Below are 25,168 nucleotides of genomic sequence, written 5' to 3'. Positions count from 1 at the left end.
ATTTATTAAGGAATGATTTGATATTTTGCTTCACATTCAGGAAGAAAGCGGATGCATAGGTTTTTATATGGAAACCATTTAAAACAGGAGACATCTCTAATATAACTTCTTCAGCTATGGTATGGTTGAATGTTTGGAATCAGGCTTTTCTAGTGGGATCCTAAAAAAAGTGTTCCAACATTTCCAATAGTTATGTATTTTTTTCCGTTACAGAACATCTAGTCTATTGTCCTCTTGATGCAGCTATTTTTCAGCAGAAACAAAAACTTGACCATTTCCAAATAGTTCAATTCCTCCTCAAATATACAACAATTCTTTGACATACATCTCTCTAAATATACCCTCATGTACTAATTATAGGTACAGCCACACAGTTTTTGCTTTCAATATCAATTCCAACTTAAGAATTCCAACTGAAGAAAGCCACTGCATATCATGGATTGGTGCCTGATAGTACATGGAATTCCGACCCCAGATAACTACTGATTCATTTTAACCAATGTGTTACTATGCCCCTGGACAGTGTGCATTACTAAAGTCGTGACCAAGCCAGTAGTAAGATCATTCAGGGTCGCATCTACCCTCCTCCGTCTGGATGAATTCTTAAGTGATGCTCCGGCAGTTGGTCATATGGTTGTAATGGGCGATTTAAACACCTGTTTTGAACCACTGAGTTCGGAGGATGGCCTTTTAACTGAGACTGAGGATCTGGCTTGGGGGATTCCTCCACTTGACCTAGCCCCGAATAAAAAATGGTCTCAAGCGGCTATTTTCATCAAAGGTTTGTGTCTGGATCAGGGATTACGTGCCCTAAATGGTAGAGTGCGCTCCGATAGGTTGGGCAAACACACCTTTAGTAATGGTAGACATAGTAGCCGCATTGACTATGTATTATTGGATGTTAAACTGTGGCCTGTGGTAGTGGATATGGAAGTAAAGTCACGTCCGGAAAGTGATCATGATCCATTGGTGGTGGAATTACGGGATTTCAGTTTTTCTGGGCCGGTTAAATGCCTGCCCAACTTAGTTCAGGAGGAAGTTGTACTCACTAACGACATGAGGAGGGTACGTTGGCCAAAGATCTCTGTCAATGCTGAAGCACGTAAAACGATCTGATCTTTGGTCTCTAACTCCCTGGCTGAAATCTCCAAATGTGATTCACAGGAGGTGATTAACACAATTATTACTGATACACATACCAGTTTGTTAACGTCTTTAAAAAAAACTGTTCATAAAGTCTATTTCTAAAAGGGGCAACAGGGGGAATAAGAAAACCTCCAAATGGTTCAATGATGAGTGCCGACGGACCCATGTAGAACTGTTTAAAGCTCTAAAACTTAAGAACCCTACTCTAATCAGGTCATGTAGGAAGGCATTTTATGTTGCTAAATGTTCTGCCAAGGCCAACTAGGATGAAGAACGGTGGTCAACTCTAACCGAAGCATGTAGCTCCAGGAACATGCAACTGTTTTGGCACCTACTTAAATGGGGTTTGTCCCAGGATGACCGTCCAAGCCCAGCCTCGGTGGATCAACAACAATGGGTTCGTTACTTTGAGGAACAATTTAGGTGCCTCAGTAGCGCGCAGGATAATATTTGCTGGCCACTGTCGGTTGATCCCCTAGAGTTTACGGTTAGAGATGTAGAATTCGTTTTGAAATCTATTCCAAGGGGAAAGGCACCTGGTCCCGACTGCATTCCAGCCGATGTATTCCAACAAGATCATGACCTTTGGGTACCTTATTTAGTCCAGCTGGTAAATGCCTTGGCCACAGGTGCACGGGTTCCTGAGTCCTGGGCAGGTGCAGAAATCCTGCCTATTTATAAAAAAGGTGATCGGTCGGTCCTATCCAACTACCGGCCGATCAGTCTTATAGACGCGGTGCAAAAAATCACAGCCCGTCTTGTTCTTGCCAGGATCCAGGAATGGATTGATGAGTATAATATTCTAACCCCTCTTCAAGCTGATTTTAGGTCTCATGTGAGCACTCTAGACCAGGTCTTCCGCTTCATGCTTCTTTATTGGAAGACGGTTCTCTTGGGTAAAGGTAACCTATACGCAGCCTTTGTGGACTTGAGGTCTGCTTTTGACCTCGTTCCGAGGGCTGGGCTGTGGAAGTGTCTGTTAGAACTGGGTATGCCAGCCCCCCTTGTACGCCTTCTGGTGAATTTACAGGCACATACCTATGCCCAAGTCCTCTGGGGTAAACCAGGGGAGGTGACGGATAGGTTTCCTGTGGCCAAAGGTGTTAGGCAAGGGTGCGTGCTGGCCCCCACCCTTTTCTCCTTATATATTAACAGGGTTACCAAGTATTTTGATAACCATCCCACAGACGCTCCGACCTTAGCTGGAATGAAAATTCCCTTGCTCATGTTCGCTGACGACACTCTCCTGATTTAAAAAAAACAGACAGGGTCTTCAACAAGCCTTGTCGAGGTTTGAGTTTTTCTGCAGCGAACATGAGCTTGAGGTGACTGTGTCTAAGACAAAATTCATGGTTTTAAGAGGACACAATCAGATCACTGCAAGGGTTACTATGGGGGGACCCCACTGGAACAAACCAAGTTTTTACCTACTTGGGAGTTACATTTAGTGAGACCCTAAGTTGGTCCCACCAGGTTGAGCTTATGGCCTTAAAGCACCTGCAGATAGGTGGTGCTTTGATTAAAGAGCACAAAGGCTTCTTTACCCGGCCAATTTCACCACTAGTTAAGATTTATGGTTCAAAGGTTCTACCCTCAGTCTTATTTGGGGCGGAACTATGGGGCTTTAGCAAACTGGACCCCCTGAGAACAGCCCAAAATAAATTCCTTAGGGTGGCAACGGGTCTGCCTCAGTCAACTCCGCGGATCCTGCTTTTTTATGACCCCGGGTGCCAACCTGTGGAGGACCATGTGAGATTTCGTCCATTGGCATTCTGGTGACGTCTATGGACGACGCCGGAACTCCATATTTATGCTAGGGCTTGCTTGGAGGTTAAAGATCTTCCTGGTTCCTCAAACATAGGTTGGTTTAAGGATTTAAGATCAACCCTATTTGCCCTGGGGTATGGTGATCTGTGGTCAGATCCCGAATCTGCAATCTTTCCCTCTAAAAAAGACCTAAAATTGCACTATTGGGACTGGGTGGTTCATAATAGGCATTTGAGATTGTGCTCCAGCAATCTTACAAGTCTATTTATCGTCTTTAAAGACGCTCCCAAGCTCGAAAAATATTGGGACATGATAACAAAGCCCCTGGATCGTAAACTATTCCACCAGTTCAGATGTGGTTTGTTGCCTTTAAGGGATTTCACCAAAAAGTGGGGTTCTGGTGGGTCTGGACACTGTCCAAACTGTCTTGGCCAGGGTGAAAGTTTAAACCACTTTTTGTTTGTATGTCCTTAGTACACTGCCCCTAAAGCCAAATGGTTTAGCCCGGTTTGTAGAAGCCTAGGTACCCGCTCGGCTGTTGAAGCAAGCAGAATTCTAAAAACTAATCTGTCAAAATATTTAGGGTGGACTTGGATGCTTAGAATCAGGTTCATCAAAAATAAACAACTAGGGGTTTAACAATGTTTCTATGCTTACCTGCTAATGAGCAGTTTACTATATTTTATGACCACTGGTAATCTTTGTGTTAATGCTAATTTTGTATTCATTCATAAGAAGCCTGCATAAGTGATTTAATATGGTTTTAGATGTTTTTATCTATGTATATATTGTATTTTATGTCTTTTATGATGCATCAATCGAATAAAGACTTCTTGAATTAAATTCAGGAAATAGGTATCTCTAGACCAGTCAGATAATGAAAACGTCCATGGATAAAAAAAAAGAAAAATGGCAGGGCTAGCAGGGCTGACATCATTCACGTTTTGACCACTGATGGGGTGCTCCAGTGTCAACCTTTAGTCCCTCAGCAGTCTCCTATTTACTGCTTAGCATATACAAGACAGTAAAGTATTAGTAACTGCTGAAATCGAACTGTGAGCTTAATAAAGATTTGGGGCCTCATTTATATTTTGGCAGTGTATATATTCTATTGCAATGATGACAGAGTGTACATATTGGCATAAAGATCTGTCTGAAGAATTTAAATGCAGAGGGACCTATGGATTGGCTATGGTAACGATTACTCCATCACCAAACACAACAAGATGAAGGACGGAGTGCTGAAACTTTTCAACCATTCACCCCCAGTCAAGAGATCTCGGTTGAATCCATTGTTCTTTTGCTCACAGCACCACCCCAGTTTAGACCGAGCCATATACAAATCAGTCTTCACCCTGCTCCCCATGGGAACAGTCCAACCCGAACTGCCAAGCCTGGTCCTCCCTGGACTGGAAACAAGCATCTGGGACTCGTTTCAGGGTATCATCCCTCATCAGGCGAGCTAGCTTGAATCCAGTGGCACAGTGAGCAGGGGACCCAATGTCTGTGGTATGTTGTATGTAGCATTTAATTGTTAATTGCTTTAGCTCTAGTTTCTTCTTTAAATATAAATACATTACTGATTGTATATTTTATTATGAAATGCACATTTCCCAAAGACTGTGAGTACACAACCATGATTTTATCAAAGTCACAGAGACACACATTAAGCAACTGTCACTTTATTGCCCTAAATTAAAACTCAGCATCCTAGTATACTTAGAAGACCCTGGAACATGCATCCATTTTCCTTTTAGATAACTTATTCTGCCAAAAGCAGATACAATTTCCAGATCTGCCTTCTTACACAACTTTGGATTTCTTATGTTTCACTTCCCTTACTCATCACTGCCCTTACACTGAAACAAATCAAGACAAACAGAAGAAATCTTGAGTAGCCAGATTGGTGGTATACTATTAGCCTCTCTGCTTTATTAAAGATATTCTTTTTTTATCGGCCATCATGTTTAAAATAAGCTTTTCATGACAAGAATAATTTGGTCCAGAAGTCAGTGACTCAGTTTTTTTTTCTGTCCAAATTAAATTCTTGCATTGTTTCCTTGTTGTTCGAACGACTTGCCAAACATCTGAATTTGCATTGTGACCTTGCGCTCGCCTTGTGAGCTTCCGCAGACGTCTTCTTAGGGAGAGTGTGGTCTTTGTGAAATTGGCGTTGATCATTGGGTTGGCCTTCTTTTTACGGTTGACACCAGTCCTGGGTAGTTTGTTTAAGAAGTCAGACCAAATTTCTGCGCACAGATCATTTTCTTGAGTTAGCGTTTGGAATAGCTTCTTAGCTTCCTGCGCTATTTGTGGTAATTAATTACTCGTCCACCTTAACCGCTTCAGGTTAATTTTTGAAGTTTCACCTGCTGTTGTGAGTGCTTGTGAGTGCTTCGGTGATGCCAATTTCATTTCAATGTGCTGCATTGAATGGTCGCTGTCAAAATAGCATATTATTTGAAAATGTTTAATTAGTCTTATTAGAGGTATTGAGACTATGGTGTAATCCAAAATTGCACTTGTGCTGTGACCGATGTAGGTGGTAGAGGGTGGTTTGTCCTGGTTAGGTTTTCCATTTAGCACTCGTATCCCAAGGTGCTCGAGATCCCACATCAGCTACCTACCCATTTTGTCTATCTTCTTTGCGGGTGGAATCTCCTGGGTTTCAACACCCCAAAGTTTGTTGGCCATGATGATGTTGTCCTCATCTTCCGGGCGGTGTAGGAGATTAGCATTAAAGTCGCCTGTGAGGACTATTTCCCATGCTGGTTGTTCAAGGCAGAAATGAGATACGACGTTATTGATACGTTTGAAGAGGTCTTTTTTAACTGTGTTTTTCGGGTGAGCATATATGTTAATTAGAATAATAGTTCCAGTTTTTGCCTGTGATGTACTTTCCAGTTTGATGATTTGCATGTCTGTCACCGGTGTGGCCAGTTGGGAGGCCTTGATGTTCAATGCGGTGGTTATATAGACCGACAGTCCCCCCTTCGCACGCCCATGACGCTGAGTGCGGGTGGCACTAACGTGAAAACATAATCTGCCTGGTACATCAATTGGCTCAGTTAACCACGTTTCCTGTAGGGCTATGATGTCATAGGTGTCCCAGGTGTCTGCTTTCCTGTTGTCATTTAAGATGTCTTTTGCACCTGCGATGTTCCAAGAAAGGAGTTTTAATAGCTTTTGTTCGGTTTTGGCCGCCCGGCTATAGGTTCAGTCATTGTTTGTACCCTGTTTCTGTCTAATCGGGTGTTCGTTGTTAACGGATTCAGCACCCCTGGCACCTTGCAATGCTGAATATGTAGATCGTTTTGCCCGTGTATGATCTTCTCTTTTGGCACGCTTCCTTAGTAGGGGGGACGGATAACCCGGCATTACCTCTTCTTTGAGAGTAATTCCCCACTCTTCAAATTTAGCAGTTTCAGTAAAAATGTTCTTTACAGTTTCCGCATTCCTCCAGGTTACAAGGGTGCCTTCCTTAGCTGCGTTGTTGCTGAGGGTAATAAATTCTATTGTTAATAGGTCAGTAGATGTTATGTGGTTAAGGCTTGGAATTGCAGATGTCAAATGAAGGATGTTACCTCAATTTAAAAAATCTTGTGTACCTTGTGCTTTATAGTTAGGGATGAAAAGTAACTTTCCCACTGTTGCTGTTTTCGTATCATATGATCGCTCACAGATAAAGTGTATGTGGTAATTTGACCAGGTTCTCTTCGATTGGTGACTTTCATGATCCTTTTCTTCATCACATGAGTATTTTACTTTTTGGATGTTTTGGCCACACTGTTCTGTGTAGTGCATGTGTTCACTGGCGGCGATCGCGGGGCAGGATCCTATACTTGTTATATTTGTGGGTCCTACGCTTTGTTGCTGTACATTCTGATCTGTGATTTTCTTTACTTGTAATTGATCATGAGCTTTCTTGTCCACCTTAGCTGTGACTAGTCTGACATTTTTTGTTTCCTTTTTGTCAGATGTGAAATTGACGCTTGGGATTGTGTTCAGGATGAAAGATATTGTGTGTTTGTTATCTGCACCTTTAATGACCACCCGTTGGCATCCCTTCCCTGCTTGCTTGCCTCAAACTTATTATTTTACTGTTCCTTGGTATAGTCTTTTATGTTCTGCAGGGGAGTACGTACTTTTTGTCCGGGCTTGCTCCCCGTGTCTTGTGGTTCGTGCTTCAGATTCCCTGAGATTCTGTTTGGTTGTGCGACGTCACAATCTGCTATTTCCAGACTCCAGTATGTGCCACTAGAAACAGTAGATGGAGTCGCGTGCTCGACATTAATTGAGTCCTCAGTTCCTAAACTTTTGCGTGGACAGTCCCCTCTGTAAGTGTAGATGTTTTTGATCTTACCATATGAATGGGGTCTTTTGGTGCTATGATCGTGGGTTTTTGGAACTGCTCTTCAGAATTTTGCTTTGGAGCTTTGACATTGTGAGTGGCTGGTGTGGTCCCTCTATGTATCAGATTTAGTTTTTAGTTGAGTTTTTGGACTATTAAAGATCGGAACGTTGATCAAAACCTGCTTGTTGACAGGTAAGCAGTTTGACAATTGATTTCTGTTTTTTCTTGCACGTTTTTTCTGCCGTTTGTTTAAACCTTGCTGGTTGCTTGGGTTTTTTCCCTGTCCTGTTTAGGTTGATCTTTTTCTGATAGTTTGTGGCTGTTGTTGTTCCTAGCGGAGGGTTTGACCCCTATTAAATCTAAATCTTCTATTAATTCATCAGTTCTTATTTTTGTTGGTTTGTTTTGCTTCGCTTTTTGGTCTTTTGTTTGTTGTATTGCTGCTACTGTTTGGTCTTCGTTCCTTTTTTCAAATTTAACTGTATCTTTTTTGGGTGTGTTTTTGCAATAGGCTAGAGTAATGAGATCACTTCCATTTAATGTACTGTTGGTACCCTGGTTAGCATGCTTGCATTCCTGTAAGATATCTTTGAGTATTGATGGTAGGTCCTTAAGTTTTTCCAGTATGGGAATACAGGTACAAGTTAAGGACGGTCTCCAAGGGCAAATCTGGTCCTGAATAGTGTCAAATGTGTTGACCATGGTGTCCAATTTTTTGTTTATGTTAGATATATGTTCAGCTATAGGGCTCATGAGATGTATTTGGATGTCAAGTTTGTCAGACTGCATGTTTAAAGTTTTAATTGAAGTTTCAAGTATGCTGCCCAGTGCACCATATAAAGTGATTATGGACTCCAAATTTTCGTTAAGACCATACTTTTCTGCTTGCTGGCATAGGTTTACTTTATTTTTGTTTATAGTGGGTTTCCGGTGTGAGTGCTCTTTAGGTGTCATAGCGATTTGCAAGTCCTCACTTTTTTTATGTATGTTTCCAGGACTTTTTGCTATTGCTGGATCGGGCAGGACTAGTTTCTTACGGCAATCAACATCATGGCTATTATATGAATCTGTATGCGCATGGGCATCTATGTCCTGATTTGACCCACTGGATATCTCGATTAGGTTTTTGTTTAATAGCTCCAGGATCGATGGGCTTTTTGGGTGCCGTCCATTTAGTGTGGTTTCCTGGACCTCTGTTATAGTGGTTATTAGCTTGTTACACGGTTTAATTTGCTTGGAATCACTTGCAGTTGTTTTGTTATCTGATTTTTCTTTATGTATTGTTATACTTCCTTTATTATCTCAGAGTGTTTGGAGCTCTAACCAGGAATTACACTCCTCGCTCCTTTTGTTGGATTTTATCATTACTTGGTTTAAGCAAGACTCCAGCCTTGGGGTTGAAAGGCTGTTTGGATGTTCCTTGTAAGCTACGTCGTGGGTGCTGATGTTATGACATTCATCGTTGTTGCTTATGACTTGTGGGCTTCCAGCCATTGAATGATCTAGGTTTGTGTCACTTATTGATGGAACTGACGATGTGGATGTCCTTTGTGTTTTTTCTGGGTTTTTGAATGGTGTGCTTTTTTTTGAGGATTCTTCCCTGGGGCTGTCCGTGCTTCTATTGATGACTTCTGGCGGTATTAGATGTTTCACTTGTTCTTGCACTGAGTCATTACTTCTGATTTCGATATGTACTTGAGCTTGAGTTTGTATCGTGTTCTTATTTTGCTCCTGAGTTACTTGCATGCACTTGCTTGTTCCTTTTGCTCCATTGCTCTTTCCTGAGTTGGTATTGGAACTGGGCAGAGGGGTCTGCGTAATTATTGACTGTGTGCTTAATTTGCTCGGAGACATTAGTTTTTTAAGACCATTTGGTGTTACTGGCATTGTGTAAATTGCAGATACAGGGTCCTTCAAAAATGAAAATTTGCCGGTGTTGTTCATTTAGCCAAAGATTCAATTAATCGGAGGTAGTGGTAGGGAGATTGGCTGCACTATCCACAGAAGAGGAAGTGGAAGTTTTTGTCTTGGATTTTCTTTTCGCGATTTGGGGGGTTCCTTCGTGTCCTGCCAGACCTCATCTCTTCCACCGGCTTTCACCTCCCTGGTGTCAAATACTCTTGTTGCCTTTTGGGACCTTAGCGCTTATTCCTGTAAGAGATGGAGTATGGATGTGTCAGAGATGGCAGAGACGGGGGGTTGACTTAGCCCCCCCACCGCTCTTCACCGCTCCCCACCGCTCCTCACCAGTTCAGCTACTCGGTATTCTTTTAGTTTTAGCTCACTTTGGTAGTGCCATATGTTGCTGGTGGAATTTGGTGTTGCCTATATCTCTTGCGTGGGTTATATCGGCCCACGGTGGGCTGCTTGCAAAACTCTGCTTTAATTGCCCCCAGCCCCCAGCCTCTACTCCAATTCAAACTTCCGCTGCAACTTTGGCTTGGGCAGATGAGTACTTGCTGCTCAATGCGGGTTTTTGTGGCGCCTGCTATGCCTGGTAACTGTGTTATGGTTACTGCTGCCCGGTCATTTCACTACTCACATGCCTTACTGCCACCCGGCTCCTGGCTTGGCTGACCGGCAGCGGCGACCGTCAAATATAGGCTGGAGCCTCGCCAATCCCCGTCTGACAGGGGTGCGGTACTGTGCGGTGCGATTTAAAGCGAGGTGATACTAGGCAGGTAGGGCAGGAGGGGCGGAACTGTGGGGCTGCGCTCTCTCCTCTGTCCTCTGCCCGCCTGCCCGCCCACCTCCACCTTCGCCTTCTCTTCTTGCCTCTCGCTCGCCGCTTACCTTTCCGCCCCAGTAGTAGCTAATAGCCGCCACCTGGGTGCCAAGGTGACCGCTACTGCTATGGCTCTCCCGGCTCCCGGCTTGGGCTTCTCAGGCTTCTCTCATGTGTGGCGGGCTTTCAGTGGGTTTTCAGCTACGGCTTTCCTGTAGCTCCGCTTCGCTTCGTTGCTGGCTTCCGCTCTCTCTAGCTCTCTGGCTCTCTGGCTCACTCAGCACCCCTCGGCCCCCCCCCTCTGCGGCCGCGCTGGGATTGAGAAGCTGCGGTGGCGGGGAGAGTCCGGATGCGGCGGTAGGCTGCTCAGGATCAGGTCGGGACCAAGAAAAAAACCCCAGCAAGGACAAAATGCAGCAAGATAGGCAGAGCTTTCCAAATTCCTTCTACGGTAATTAACATGGGCGTATTATCAAGCCTATTATCGACGTTTCATCGGCAGTTTCCTGCCGATAAAACGGCGATAATTTTAACACCGATCCTTGATAATATGCCCCTTAGTTGTTTTGTCGAATGTTCCCCCCTTACCTTTTCTATGGTAGATTCTACCCCCCAATTATGAAACAAGGTATGCCAATAGCTAACTAAGAAAACAAGTTTCTCTCTTACTGACTACAATAATATACTCTTCATTTGAAGAGTGGGCTGTGCCGGCACTAGTGTTAAGCAAACAAGGGGCAATTGTGAGGTCATTACTTTGAAATATCCATATATGGCGCATTTGTTTATCGCTACCTAATCTAACCACAATACCCACAGAAATATTAATTACTTATTGCTTAGTTTTTGATAGGCACAACCTACCTGATTGAAATTTGCTACCACTTCCTACATTGCAAGGACCTGGATCAATAGAATGTGCCAGTTTCAAATCGTTTTTCTGTGCTTTCCAGTCTGGTTGACCCTAATTGACTGACCCCCAAGGATAATGGAGACAAGAGGCCTATACTTAAAGAGCAAGTTAATACAACACAGTCCAGTCCAATACTACCGAAAGGGAATTATTGACTAGTCTGCTCTGCTGGAATATCTCTGGGGTTAGGTCCAAGGAACCCAATTATGAGTGGCTGGCTTTTGTAGATATGACATTGCAATGTTCCGGAAAACGTGTCTCACTGATGATATTGTTTGGGATGGATAGCAAATTCTTTGCAGCCTTGCTTACCCATCTAATTTTGGTCGAGCTCATTGAGGATTGCTTACCATGGTTCATCATTCGGGGGTGATTTAGCTTGAATCTATTACCTGATCTCATTTGGGAATTTAAGTTTTAACGGATTGTTTTCCCTAATAGTTTTATTTTTTAGTTTATAATGTTTTACCATTCAGCCAATATGCTGAATAAGGAGGGAGACATTGATACCCTTTTCCTTGTTTTAGCAATCTGAAGGAAAATATCACTTTCTGAATGTTATTTTGGGAAGGAATTTCGATGCTAACATTGGAACCAATGGTACCTGTTACAAACCCTTCCTAACTTGGGATGGGGAGTCAAATACAGGTAGAATTGACGACAGGGGAACCAAGCTGTACAGGCAATCGTTAGACTTCGACATCCTGAATATGGTGGAAACCTTTGGGGACGAGCTGGACCAGATGTCTACTTTTGTAGACAGGGAACACAGCACAGAATAGATTGCATCTTTATTTTAATGAGTTAGCTAATTCGGGTGGAACATTAGAAGATTGCTCCAGTGATCATAAACCAAATGTGATTTTGTCGTACGTGCCATTAGGCGCAGATTAACTGCTGAGAAGAGGCTTAAGGGCTTGGAAAGTAAGTATAAAGGGTAACTGGTTGTCCGTTAACTCTTAATCATGCACCCTCGCTTGTTATGGGGGTTCTTCAAAATGTAATACATTTATTAAGTCAGTTCTCCTAAGCCCAGTCCCCAAAAGTCCTTTACCAGGACGGTTCAATAAAGAAAACACCTAAAATATACTTATTCAAAGTCCTGAAAGCCCTCCTAGAAGCATTATTGGCATTAGAACAGTGTATAGAAAGGACAAAATAAAGAAGAAACTTGGCAAAATCTGACTAAGGTTTGTAAAGTTCGAGGTTGTAGAGCGACAATTGTGAATTCTAACTTCAATAGGAGTACCAACTCTGATGGGCTTGGCATCAATAGCAGCATAGACAGATGGGTGGAGTCCTTCAGCAATATTTATTCGTCTGGTAAGGCTGGTACCAAGATTGTTAGGGAGGTTCCCTTGACCTTCCTGTTGAATATTCATTTTTCTATAGGAGTAGTAAATAACTTTAATGTTAGCCCATCCAATAAGGCTCCGGAACCGGATGGCATACCCATGGATATGTATGAATCTAATGTTGACATGCTATAACTAATGTTTTCAATTCAGCTGTCAATAATAGCATACCAACCTCATGGCAGTCAGTAACTAGCATTCCAATCTATAAGAAAGGCAATAGGCAGGATCCCAAGTGATATGAACCAATTTCTTTAATATATTCAGAGGTGAAGATTGTATGGTGTATCATCATTCATAGGAAAGGGGCTTGGGCTGAAGAGAGCAAAGTGATGAATATGGTGCAATATAATTTTAGAGAAGTACTAGGCACTAAGTCTGGGTGGTGAACTCTGCGCCGCTTGTGGTGTTCGCAGAGTTTTCCGCACTCTGCGTTACGAAAAACTCCATGTAGCGGAGCAGAGGTTTTTTCCTCAACTTGCATTCGTCAACGTCAAGTTGGCGAGTGCGAGCGAGGAAAATCCACCTCCCCGCGAGATTTTTCCTCATTTGTGATTGTCAACATCAAGTTGGCAAGCACAAGCATGGAAAATCAAGCTCCCAGCGAGATTTCTCAATGTGGACAGTCAGATTTCTCATTGCGAGTGGTCGCGTATGCTCGTGACCGCTTGCGTTGAGAAAATGTCCGTTCGCGTGGAGAAAGCTTCTGCTCGAGAAAAAATCTACTTGAGTAGTAGATAGGAAGCATCGCCCACTTGTGCTGTGCATTGTGCCGTTTGTGATGATTGCACAATGCGGACAAGCATCTGGCACTGAAGATCACAGGAAACAGCATGTATTTAACGCATTCCGCCACTTGCAGAGCTCCGTGTAGCGCAGCCGGGTTTTTTTGCACTTTGCAGAGTTCTGCGTGGCGGAACTCTGCGAACCCCTCCCAGGATAACTAGGTACCCAAGAACAGTGTTTAAACGTACAGCAATTTATTGAAAAGTACACAGTAGAAAAATGAAGGCCCATATATCTTACTTTCTTGGACTTTAGTAATGCCTTTGATTGGGTAACCGAGTAAAGCTATTGGTCGTACTGACACGAATATGTCTACCCGATCCCCTCAAGAACTTTTTACATGGCCAACAAAGCAGCATAACTGTCTTGTGAGACACAGCTCGGCAGGGGAGTGTACCGGTCCCTTAAAGTTAGCTAAAGGGGTCCGTTAAGGCTGTGTCCTCACCCCTATTTTATTTGTTTTATATATGAAAAATGTGAGCAACTTCTTAATAAATAGCAAGGACCATCCCAAGTTGGGATCTTTTTTTGCCCCGGCATTACTTTACACAGACGATGCAGTGTTAATTGCATGCACCGCGATAGCTTGAGAGTCCTTATTGACTGCTTTGTTAGGTTTATGGACAGTCTAGACATAAAGACTAATATTTTCAAAACCCATTTCATGGTCTGCAGGCAACAATATTCTAAAGTTAGACTCACCGCCATTAAAGGAAAGCCTAGTTTGAGGGTTAATGACTTCTCAATCATACCTAGGAGTGAACTTTGATGTGCGGAGCACTTGGCTTCCTTGCATTTCAATTAGAGGCACACATTTTAACCAGTCTGTGGGGCTGTGTTTGAGCTTGCCAAAAATGTGTGTAATAAGCCTGTGCTAACTATTGTTGAAGTTTGCAGACACAAATGTATCCCCATTTTGACTACAGAGCAGCCACCTGGAGCTATAGTGACTGCTCGATATTAAAGAGTGAAGAGTTATGCTTTTGCAGGTGATTGTTAGGGCTACCATCCTCATGCTTGCACTTTTGCATACATGAAGAGCTGGGTCTTCCTTATGTTGAGGACTAGGTACACAGACAAAATATCGAGTTTTAAATATTGATTTACAATAATATGGAAGTTTAAATATTGATGGGACAAAATATCGAAGGTAAGTAATATCGACAGTCTTAATATCGATATTAGTATGATATCAGTAATATCGAAGTTTTAAATATCGATGTCAATAATATCGAAATAAATCACTTCAATGTTACTAATTTCAATTTTTAAATAAATTCAGTGTATATTATATTGTATTTATTATGTTTTATTATTTATTTTTAATGTAATTTAATTAAATATTGTCTTTTACTACTGTAGCGGGTTGTGGGTTTATAGGGGAATAGGGTGGGAAGTAATTTAATTATGTTAAATTAATTATTAATTAGTAGGAATTATTAATTAATTAATTGAGAATTAATTTTTAAATAATTTTAATTAATCAATTAATTGATAAATATGTTCTGTAGCGGGTTATGGGTTTATAGGGGAATAGGGTGGGAAGTAATTTAATAATAATTAATTAATTAATATATGTTTGTACATATTTTAATTAATAATTAAATGGTAAGTAATTTAGATTAATTAGTTAATTAATTAATAAAATTGTGTACATATTTTTAATTATTAATTAGTTGGTAATTAATTAATATTAATTAGCTGATTACATTAATTATAGTAATTTTATTATATTTTTTTTTTGGTTATTCTTAATTAATTAATTGGGAAAAATAATATTAATTATTAAATTAAATTAATTACAGCTAATGTGCTAATATATTTACTTTATTGTTATTGTTAATTAATAATTAATTGGTAATTAAATAATATTAATTAATTTTGGGTAAAGGAGTATTTTTAGTGTTCTGGGTCAGTTTTCAGTTTTTGGGTAAAATGGTATTTTTAGGGTTCAGGGTCAGTTTTCAGTTCTTGGGTAAAGGGGTATTTTTAGGGTTCTGGGTCAGTTTTCAGTTTTTGGGTAAAGGGGTATTTTTAGGGTTCAGGGTCAGTTTTCAGTTTTTGGGTAAAGGGGTATGTTTAGGGTTCAGGGTCAATTTTCAGTTCTTGGGTAAAGGGGCATTTTTAGGGTTCAGGGTCAGTTTTCAGTTTTTGGGTAAAGGGTATGTTTAGGGTTCAGGGTCAGTTTTCAGTTCTTGGGTAAAGGGGTATTTTTAGGGTTCAGGGTCAGTTTTCAGTTTTTGGGTAAAGGGGTATTTTTAGGGTTCACGGTCACTTTTCAGTTTTTGGGTAAAGGGGTATTTTTAGGGATAAGGGTCAGTTTTCAGTTCTTGGGTAAAGGGGTATTTTTAGGGTTCAGGGTCAGTTTTCAGTTTTTGGGTAAAGGGGTATTTTTAGGGTTCAGGGTCAGTTTTCAGTTTTTGGGTAAAGGGGTATTTTTAGGGTTCAGGGTCAGTTTTGGGTTTTTGGGGTACAGGGATATTTTTAGGGTTCAGGGTCAGTTTGGGGTTTTTGGGGTACAGGCGTACAGGGTAAAAACAAAAAAAATTACATTAAATCAATTTAATAACATTAAAAAAAAAAAATGTAAATTAAATTATTAAGTGTTTTATTTATTTTAAATGTATATGTATTAGTTTTAATTTTCTTTTAATATTTTTATTTAATATTTGTAAAATTATATGTATTTTAAAATTATTTTAACATTATTATTAATACATTTAAAAAAACGATATGTTTAATTCCGATATTTTTGTACTACGATATTATTTTTCCGATATTTTTGTACTTACCTTTATGAAGATAGGATTCCGATATTTTTGATGTCGATATTTTTGTTCCGATATTTTTGTATGTCGATATTCTGTCTGTCGATATTATGTCAGACATTCTGAGGACTATATTAAACTTGTACCGCTCCTTTTCTGGATCTCAAAGGGGACATGAACAGGCCTCCCGGAATCGTATGGTTATTACTGATTGCTTGCCTTGTGCCTTGATATTTAATGGCATAGAAATTCTCCTACTATCGCTCTCAGTAGACCCCCACCTTGACAAAGACAAACTTCCACAACTGCATAAAGAATGTCTCAGTCTGGATAAAGGACAACTGCCTCTAGCTCAATACAGACAAGACAGAAGTCCTCATCTTCAGCAAACACACCACCCTTTGGAATGACTCCTGGTGGCCATTGGAACTTCGACCCATCCCCATGCCAAAAGTCTACGTCCACAACCTCAGCATCATCTTTGATAGCAAACTCTCAATGAAATGTCAGGTCAACGCCGTCTTCCACAAACTCTGCATGCACCACAAAAGCATTAGGTGGCTTCCCATGAACACCAGGAATAAGGTAACACAGGCCCTCATCACCAGCAGACTAGATTGCAGCAATGCCCTCTATGCAGGCACCACCACCAAAATCATACAGAGAAAACAGACGATCCAGAACGGATCTGCCCAAGAGAACCCAGATCGCCCAGCACCTGCAGGACCTCCACTGGCTCCCAGTCCACAAGAGATGCCAGTTAAAGCTCCAAACACACACCCTCAAAGCCCTCCATTACCAAGGACCTGCTTACCTGAATCACGGTCCGAAATTCCACTGACCCCCCCCAGGAACCACTGTTCTGCACACCTTGCCTTCATACAGACCCCACACATTCGCCACTGCCGCACCGGAGGACACTCTTTCTCCCATCTCACTGCCAAAATCTGGATCATTCTACCCCTCCACCTTGCCCTTACTGACTGACTTCAGGAAGGCACTCAAGACCTGGCTTTTTTGACTGAGACCTTCAGCCAATGTTTGGATACCCTTGTGGATGACAAGCCACGCTTTACATATACGACTTGATTGATTGAGACATGTCAAGAGCATCCCTTACTCCTTGGGCAAGCCTGAATTGTTTATCTGTCCAAGTCTCATTGCTAAGGAAGATGCAGCAAGATTAAAAAAAGCAATATTTGTCTCTCTGTAAGGCAAGTCGAGAAAACATTGAACTTAAAAAGCCCACTGTCAGGGACTAGGTCTTGATTCAAACTTATGGTGGGTCAGTACCCTACCTTGACTATGCAAAAGATGTGTAAGAAAGGTCCCTAGGTTAGGCACTATAAGACGCCATTTGTGCTTCCATGTGGGATAATATGATTCAGGACCAATTCTAATCTGCCCCTACAACCAGATTCCTACACAGACTTCAACACATTTGATCTTTTTTTGGTAAATATTGTGTCTTTTAAACACATTTTTTTAGTGCCAATCTTAAAATCACACAGTTTTTATCAGCACAAACCTGCACTTTATTTTCGAATTATGCTGCTCAGCCCTGTGGTGTGCTTTGCAATTAGGACAGTCTAAAAAACAGGCCATTCATCTACATATTTCAATTTTTTTTAATGGTTGTTGGATATGGCCATTTTTGCATGGTTACCCCAAACCTTTTGCCTTCCTCCTCCTATTTTGTTTTTACCTCATTGTTTTTGGCGTTATGACTCTGGGTAATTTACCACTGCTAACCAGAGCTAGAGTGCATGTACCCTCTCCTGAAAACATGGTGAGCATTGGCTCATACCCAATTGCCATATCTAATTTTCTAATAAGCCCCTAGTAAAGTCCACTACATGTGCAGAGGACCTGTAAATTGAATACTAATATTGGGCCTGCAGTAATGCTTGTGCTACCCACATAAGTAGCCCCTTAACCATGTCTCAGTAATGCCACTGCAGTGTGTGGGCAGTTTACTGCCACTTCGGCTTGACATTTAAAACTACTTGCTAAGCCTTAAACTCAAAACTCCCCTTTTATTACACATAGGTCACCACTAAGGAAGCCCCTAGCTAGCCCTATAGGCAGGGTTCTATGTAAGTAAAAGGTCAGCTTTTATGTTTTGCATGCCCTGGTAGTGACAAACAGCCTATTTCATTTATCACTATTGTGAGGCCTGCTCCTCTCATAGGCCTTGGGAATTCCCTTATATACTTATAAGTGGTAATTCCTGATCAGGAAGAAGTAGCTTTGTCATGTTTGGTATGTTTAGAATGGTAATGATAAATCCTCCTTACTGGTAAAGTTAGATTTCACACTACTATTTTAGAAATGGCACTTTTAGAAAGTGTCTCTGTGTGTGTAACTCTGTGAGCCTGATGGCCTGTCTCCAATACACATCTGGGCTGTGTGACAGCTATACTTTGTGCATTTCCACTAGACAGCCACAGTACAGGAAGGGCTGTGTTTGTCAGGAGATTCATCTGAGTTCATCTGCATACTGTTAGCATGCAGTCATCTGCATACTGTTAGCTTTCATTCATCTGCATCCTGGACAGGAAGGGGGCTCACATTTCAATCTGAATAGGTTGTGTCCTGCCCTCACACAAACAGCTGATTGAGCCCCATCTGGTAGTCTGGAGCCAAGGCTGGGCTGAAAGGGATCCGTGTTCACTTCAGAGAGTTCATTTAAATGTAACCCATACATCAAAGGCACTTTTTTGGGTATAGGTACTAGGGCTCTCGCCCTACCAAAAGAGTACACTACTGGCTCTTGGACGAACCTTGCTAGAGTAAAGACTGCTGTGCTATCAGGATGCCAGTTTGCCTGGGCGGACTGTTCCAAGGGACTTCTCCTCTACTTTGCTGAGCCGCCCTGTTGCCTGCTGGTCTCTACCCTGCTGAGGGGAAGGAATGGTCTCAAATCACATGAACCCAAAGTGACTCCAAGGACTTGTTGGCTTATCCACTGTTAAGTCTTAGGATCATAACACATTTCAAATTGCTTCCTTTGTGAGTCTGACAGCCTGACAAAGATCAGCCATGCCTGATTGCTAAAATTGACTTCTGCCAGATCCCCAGCATGTTCTAGGGACTATCGGGGTGCTGGTGTTTCTGAGACCTGATCTCCAGTGTGCTTTAAGGATTATTGAAGCACTGATGCTTTTGTCATGTCAGAGCGTCCTAAGTTGTTAAACTAATGTCGCAGCACCAAAGGAATCCTGCCAGCACAGCCCTGCCTGATGCCCTGATGACTGGAGTTGAGCTTTGGTGACATGGCAGCATCCGCCCACGTGAGGAGGACTACCATAGTACATCGACATCAGTCGCTCCAAGATGTGGGGTCAGATTGCTGGTGGCTTGCCGCTACTGTATCACCCCCTTTGAGCCGCAGAGCCTGTCCAGCATACCGCCGCACCTGTCTGGAAGATCACCAAGTCTGCGCCGAAGATAGCCCAGCAGGAGCCGGTATCACATGAGGGTATCGTAACAAAGTGAGATCCGTGAGGTTTCTACCACCACACTGTGCTCTATCACAGGTTGCTGAGACTAACCCAGAGTGTACCGGTCGCGAGGGGTCGCCCAGTGGCTTCCACTTCAAAGCCTGCTGGGCTGTTCTACATTTACCCCCCCCCCGCACTGCGAAAGCTCTTTGTGAGCCATCTATCCTCATAGTACCGTAAAAGAGAAGAGAAAATAGCCAACCAGAAACTCCAATTCTAAGACTGGTAAATGTCTGTTTTTAATCTCTCATTTTGTATATGTACTGTAGTGTATTATATCAGACCTGTCAGCCTTAGGCTGGTCTTTCCCCAAATGTTTTGCCTCCCGCTTCCATTTTTGCTGATTTTGTTTTTGCTGCCCGTAGGTCTCTGCGCACTTTACCACTGGTAACCAGTTTTGAAGTGCATTAGCTCACTCCTTAAAACATTGTAACATTGGCTTATCCCAAGTTTACTTGTAAGTCCCTAGCAAAGTGGCACTACATGTACCCAGGATCTGTAAATTAAATGCTACTAGTAGGCCTGTAGCACTTATTGTACCACCCACTTATGTAGCCCTTTAATCATGTCTCAGACATGCAATTACAGCTTGTGTGTGCAGTTTTTAAACTGTCATTTCAGCCTGGCAAAATAAACCTTTTGCCAGGCACAAACATTTCTTTTTAATACATATATGTCACCCCTAGGGTAGGCCCTGGACAGCCCAGAGGGCAGGGTGCAGTGTGTTTAAAATTTGGGACATACACTTTTAAGTTGAATATGTCCTGGAGTGTGTTGGAAGTGGGGGTCCTTATCCCTTACCGCCGCCATCAGATGCTGTAGGCGGGAGTCCGTGACCCCTCGTTTCAACGTTAGGCTAAGTAAGGACACCGTCTGAGAAAGCCCTGCTCATCCCCTTAGTAGCTTGGCACGAGCAGCCAGGCTTATCTCCAAGGCATGACAATATGTGCAACCACACTCACAGCAACCCAATGATGTCACCAGAAATAGACTCAACACAAGTTTTTATAAAATGTGTATAATCTTTATATAAGAAGTTATATGATATGACCACAGGATACAAAATCAATATATAAGAATGGGTAGTATTCTTTCCGGTGGGTTGGTAGATTCTAATCCCAACTACCGCTTCTAACCAACAGTTCACTTCTAACCTTTTCCAAAAGGTTAGGCAAGTTGTTTTGCTAGAATCACACACATTGCAAAAGAAATACTGCAATGCGTAACAATATTCTCTTGTACTGTGCAACAGAGAAACAATGCCAAACGTAACGCCACAGTCACGTACTTTGCAATAGAAGGAATAATGCAATGCATATTACTACCAGCATGCCCTGTACTTGGAAGAAACAAAGCAATGTGTTGCGCTACAATCATGTACTGTGCAATGAAGAAATAATGCACTGCGCCACGTTATAATCAGGTACTGTGCGATGAAGAAATAATGCAATGTGCCACGTTACAATGATGTACTCTGCAAGGGGAAAAATAGTGCAGTGTGTAGCGCACCAAGCATGTAGTTCGTCTGGGACAAATGAGGTCAGACGTCATATGACCGGTCGCTAGCTTGTTAGCAGCAATATTGCAAAGTGTAGTATGAAAGTTTAGGTGCTCCATTAACAGTGCCCCCAATATTGATCAATGATGACACAAAAAGTACCTCTTCTCACTCTGGCCCCAGTACTGCCCTCCTTGGGCCAGCACGGGCCTAGATCCGAGCCGAAACAACAGGCTCGCATAGCTGAAAGAAGCGAGAGGCCGATAGAGTGTCCCTTCGGCCCCGCACCCCATCCCAGGTGGTGATCCACGTTACCTGGAGCAATGCGACCACACACTCCTCTCCTCCTTCAGCAACTTGGGCCTTGATCTAGAACTCCGTCAATGGGTACGGTGAGCTCGGGCCGGCGGTTCCGCTCCTCTGGGGCTGCCGGTCCAGACTGCTGCTGTTTTATTCCCAGGGCCCAATGATCTGGCTCTCCTTCCGAGACCCCCTCATCACTGTGGAGACTTACTTTGAATTCAGTGCACACACTATCCAGGCACTCCTCACCATTGCCTCTGGTTGCACCTCGACATGCACTCTGCGCATCTGAGACTTACCTCTTCTCTGGTGCTCACGATGACCCGGCGCTCTTCACCAATGGCTCTGCTTGCACCTTGACACGCACCCTGTACATATGCGTCTCACCTCTTCTCCCGGTGCACATGATGACCAGGTGCTCTTCACCAATGGCCTGGCTGCACCACAATACGCACTCTGTGCGTCTGAGACTCACTTCTTTGTTTGGTGCACACAACGACCAGGCGCTCCTCACCAATGCCCTGTCTGCACCACAACACACACCCTGTGCGTCTGAGTCTCACCTCATCTCCCCGTGCACACAATGACCAGGCGCTCCTCACCAATGCTTTGGCCTGCACCACAACATGCATCCTGCACGTCTGAGAATCAGCTTACTCCTGCGTGCCCACAATCACAAGGCACAACTTCTGAGGGTCTCAAGCTGCAAAAGCATGTGCACACCGCGTTGCTTGGGACTTCTCCAAACACAGTCCCAACAGCCTCTCCCTTGTTTAGAACAGCAAACTGCAGACCAGCCCCAGATCACAAAGCAAGGGTTGGTCTTTCCACAGCAGTCTCTTCAGTTGCTCCTTCTTTAGCAGAGGTTCCTCTTGATCACAGAATGGGTCCAAGCCTTTTCAGTCTCAATCCGTTTCTGTTTCATTTCAACATTCAGGGGTTTCAGCTCTGATAGTTATACCCCTTAATGTCTTTGAAGTTCGTTTGTGCTTAGGGGTCCCTGGCCCCTCCCTAAATGAGTTCTGGGTGTCTCCCTCCTATGGTCACCTTCCTCCCTTTGATACTGGGGGTCTGGATCCTTAATCACACAGCAGGAGATGGGTTAATTGGTTTATAGCACCAGCCCAGGCATTTTCACGTCCAAGGCTTCACCTCCCCCTACTCTCCAGATGCAGGGAAGTATGGTGCCATCTCAACCCCTCCCTGGGTCAATACTTCTCCCAGCTCCTCTCACCTCTCAGATCCAGAAAATCAATCAACATTTCAGCAGAGACACACAGAAATGCCTAAAGCACAAAACACAGGCACTTTCTAAATAAGTGGTTTCTGAGCACACAGCGACAAAACCACCTTCACAGAAAGATCTATTATGACACTGTGAGTTCATACATAATAAACTTCACCTCTCCATTATAAACTTACAGGAACCTAGGCTACCAAACACAACACCTAGCCTCCCCCATTCTATCCTATTGGCAGGATGGCCTTTCAGCAGTAAAAAACGAAATGGAGTGTTTTTCACTGTCAGGACATAACACACACCTTACTATATGTCCTGCCTTTTACCTACACTGCACCCTGCCCAGGGATTACCCGGGACCTACCACAGGGGTTCCCAATGTGTATGCAAAAGGGAAAATAAAGCCTGACCCGTGGTTGTACTTGTCAGGACAACATGCTAACTTAGCAAACTGCCCTACACTGCAGGCCTGAGTTCCCTTCTCCGCGCGCCTTTGCATTACTAGCCCTAGCACACACAGTGCCCATCACTAGGGACTTTACTAGTAAGGTAAACATACCAATCATTGCCAACCAATTACCATTACACTTTACATAGAGAACACTTGTACTTTGACACTGATCAGCAGTGGCAAAGTACCCAAAGCATCTAAATTGGAAACTCTATGTCAGGAAAATGGTCTGGGGAAAGCAAAAAGTTTAGGGAACTTTAGCCAATAGGGGCAAGTCCTACAAAGTAAACACATCTTAAGGTTGTCTTTCCCATAGGATAACATTGGAGTCACCTTACTACATTTAAAAAGCTGCAATTTTCAACTGGCAATTAGTAACAAGTTCATGTTTAGTGTCTTTGGAATTTTAATGAAAAACCCTCTCTAATGGTATGGTTGGATTTTGAATAACAATTTTGAAAATGCCACTTTTTGAAATTTGGCATTTTCCTGCCATAGCCATTTAGTGCTGGTAGCCTGTACCTGGATCACATAGCTAGGAGTAGTTGACAGTTTGGCTATGTGTATTTCTTGTAGACAGCCACCCACAGAGAGCTTAGGTGTGGCAGGATGGGATGGTGGAGCTTGTCCCATCCCCACATATACTGGAATAGGCTGTGTTGTGTCTCCACTCAAAGGGCTGCATATCCCCTGTAGTTAGTAAGGAGCCAGGAGAGGCAGGATGCCTCGGGACTTTGAACGGAATTTCTAGAAGCTTCTCCTACCTTCAATCAATCAGTCAGTCAATAGATTTCCAGATTGCTGCTTGTCACCCATAAGGGTATCCAGGCACAGGGTGGTGTAAATGCTGGACCCCAGACACCATCTCTTCAGGACATTTCTGAACCTGTGGGTACTCTGCCATGAACAAGGACTGCTGAGCTACTAAAAGGACTGTAACACCACTGGACCACTGCTCTGAAGGACTGCCGCCCTGCTGTGCTGGCTGATCTGCTTTCTGCTGCCACATACTGGCTGCTTCCTGCTGCATACTGCCACAAGCACTGTGTTGACAATTAAGTGTCGGTGCCGAGCACCAGAAACCACATTCTCAATTTAAGCACTGCTTAACATATTGTCTCTGAGTTAAACCTTACTGCTCTGTGACAAGCTACCAAAGGATTAAGCACAGGTTAATTTAGGGTTTGCTTCTAACATCACCCTGAGAAGAATTGTGGCTGCTGCTTGAGAAGGCTTTCACCCCCCATGACCAGTACCACATTTTTCTTACATATTGTGTATGTGCCTTTATTATTGCTGCGAAACAATCAAATAAAGCTTATCGAATTTAATTGAATCTTTACCTCAGTGGTTGTGATCTTTCTGTCAATAACTTCTGATCATCTGATCTCCATGGCCATGTACCACTGCCTCATACACCAGTACAATGATCTCTCTGTTCATCTGATCTAAATATTTTAGACATATCTAACTTTATTCACGCTATCGCTCATCCATCTGCTACTAATTGCTTTGTTTCACACTTAAAATGCCTTTGACATTTCTATCTCTTAACCATGTGCCTCTCATCTCTTATTCCATCTTCACTGTGACTATGATACATCTCTCACTCTAGAACCAATGATATTTCTATCATCAGGATGTGTATGAGATCACAGTTTCTGGGTCATCAGCTGTTAATATGTCACTTATATCCCTGATTCTGATCCCTTCGTCTCTCATACCTAAGTCTCCTATATCTCTTTCATATACATATGTCTCTGTGAACATTTTTTTCCTGTGCCTTTGAATTCTATGACTGACTTTATTGGCCCTTTGGCTCATCCTAGTTCTCTCCTTATGCCATATCCCCCCTGTCTTTCACAGTTGTGTATATGTTATTTCATTGTCTCCTAAACATATATGTTAGTTATTTGCCTATAAATCACTCTTATACCTCTTATCTCTCAATCTTTCGCCCATGTAGTTGCAAAGTCTAGTCCTGTGTTTCCTGTTCCTCTGTGTCTCACTTCATTGTCTGCTATCTAAAAGCACTATCACTTCAAATTTGTGTGCAACCCTGTGGTTTTGAGTTGTTTGCCTCTCTTTTGCATGTCTGGGATTTTAATGTCTCTCACCCCTGTACATTCAATCTCACAATCATTCAATCATACTGATGACAATCGCATGCGCGAAGTAAATGGTGAAGCGATTCTGGAGTTGAACTAACTCTGGCTGTGTGAATGAGAATACGATTTGCACCGCCTACTGCCTGAAGTAAATACCTGTATTTTGACCAGCGCGTACTAAACAATTTTATGTTTAGGAAGCGCAATCAATATTTTTAATGCACTGCGCCGATTGATTTTAATAATTTGCA

This window comes from Lissotriton vulgaris, chromosome 9 (assembly GCF_964263255.1).
Source record: "Lissotriton vulgaris chromosome 9, aLisVul1.2, whole genome shotgun sequence".
In the NCBI taxonomy this organism is placed as follows: Eukaryota; Metazoa; Chordata; class Amphibia; order Caudata; family Salamandridae; genus Lissotriton; species Lissotriton vulgaris.
The sequence above is the reverse complement of the archived record's forward strand: the minus strand, read 5'-3'. Positions refer to the sequence as shown.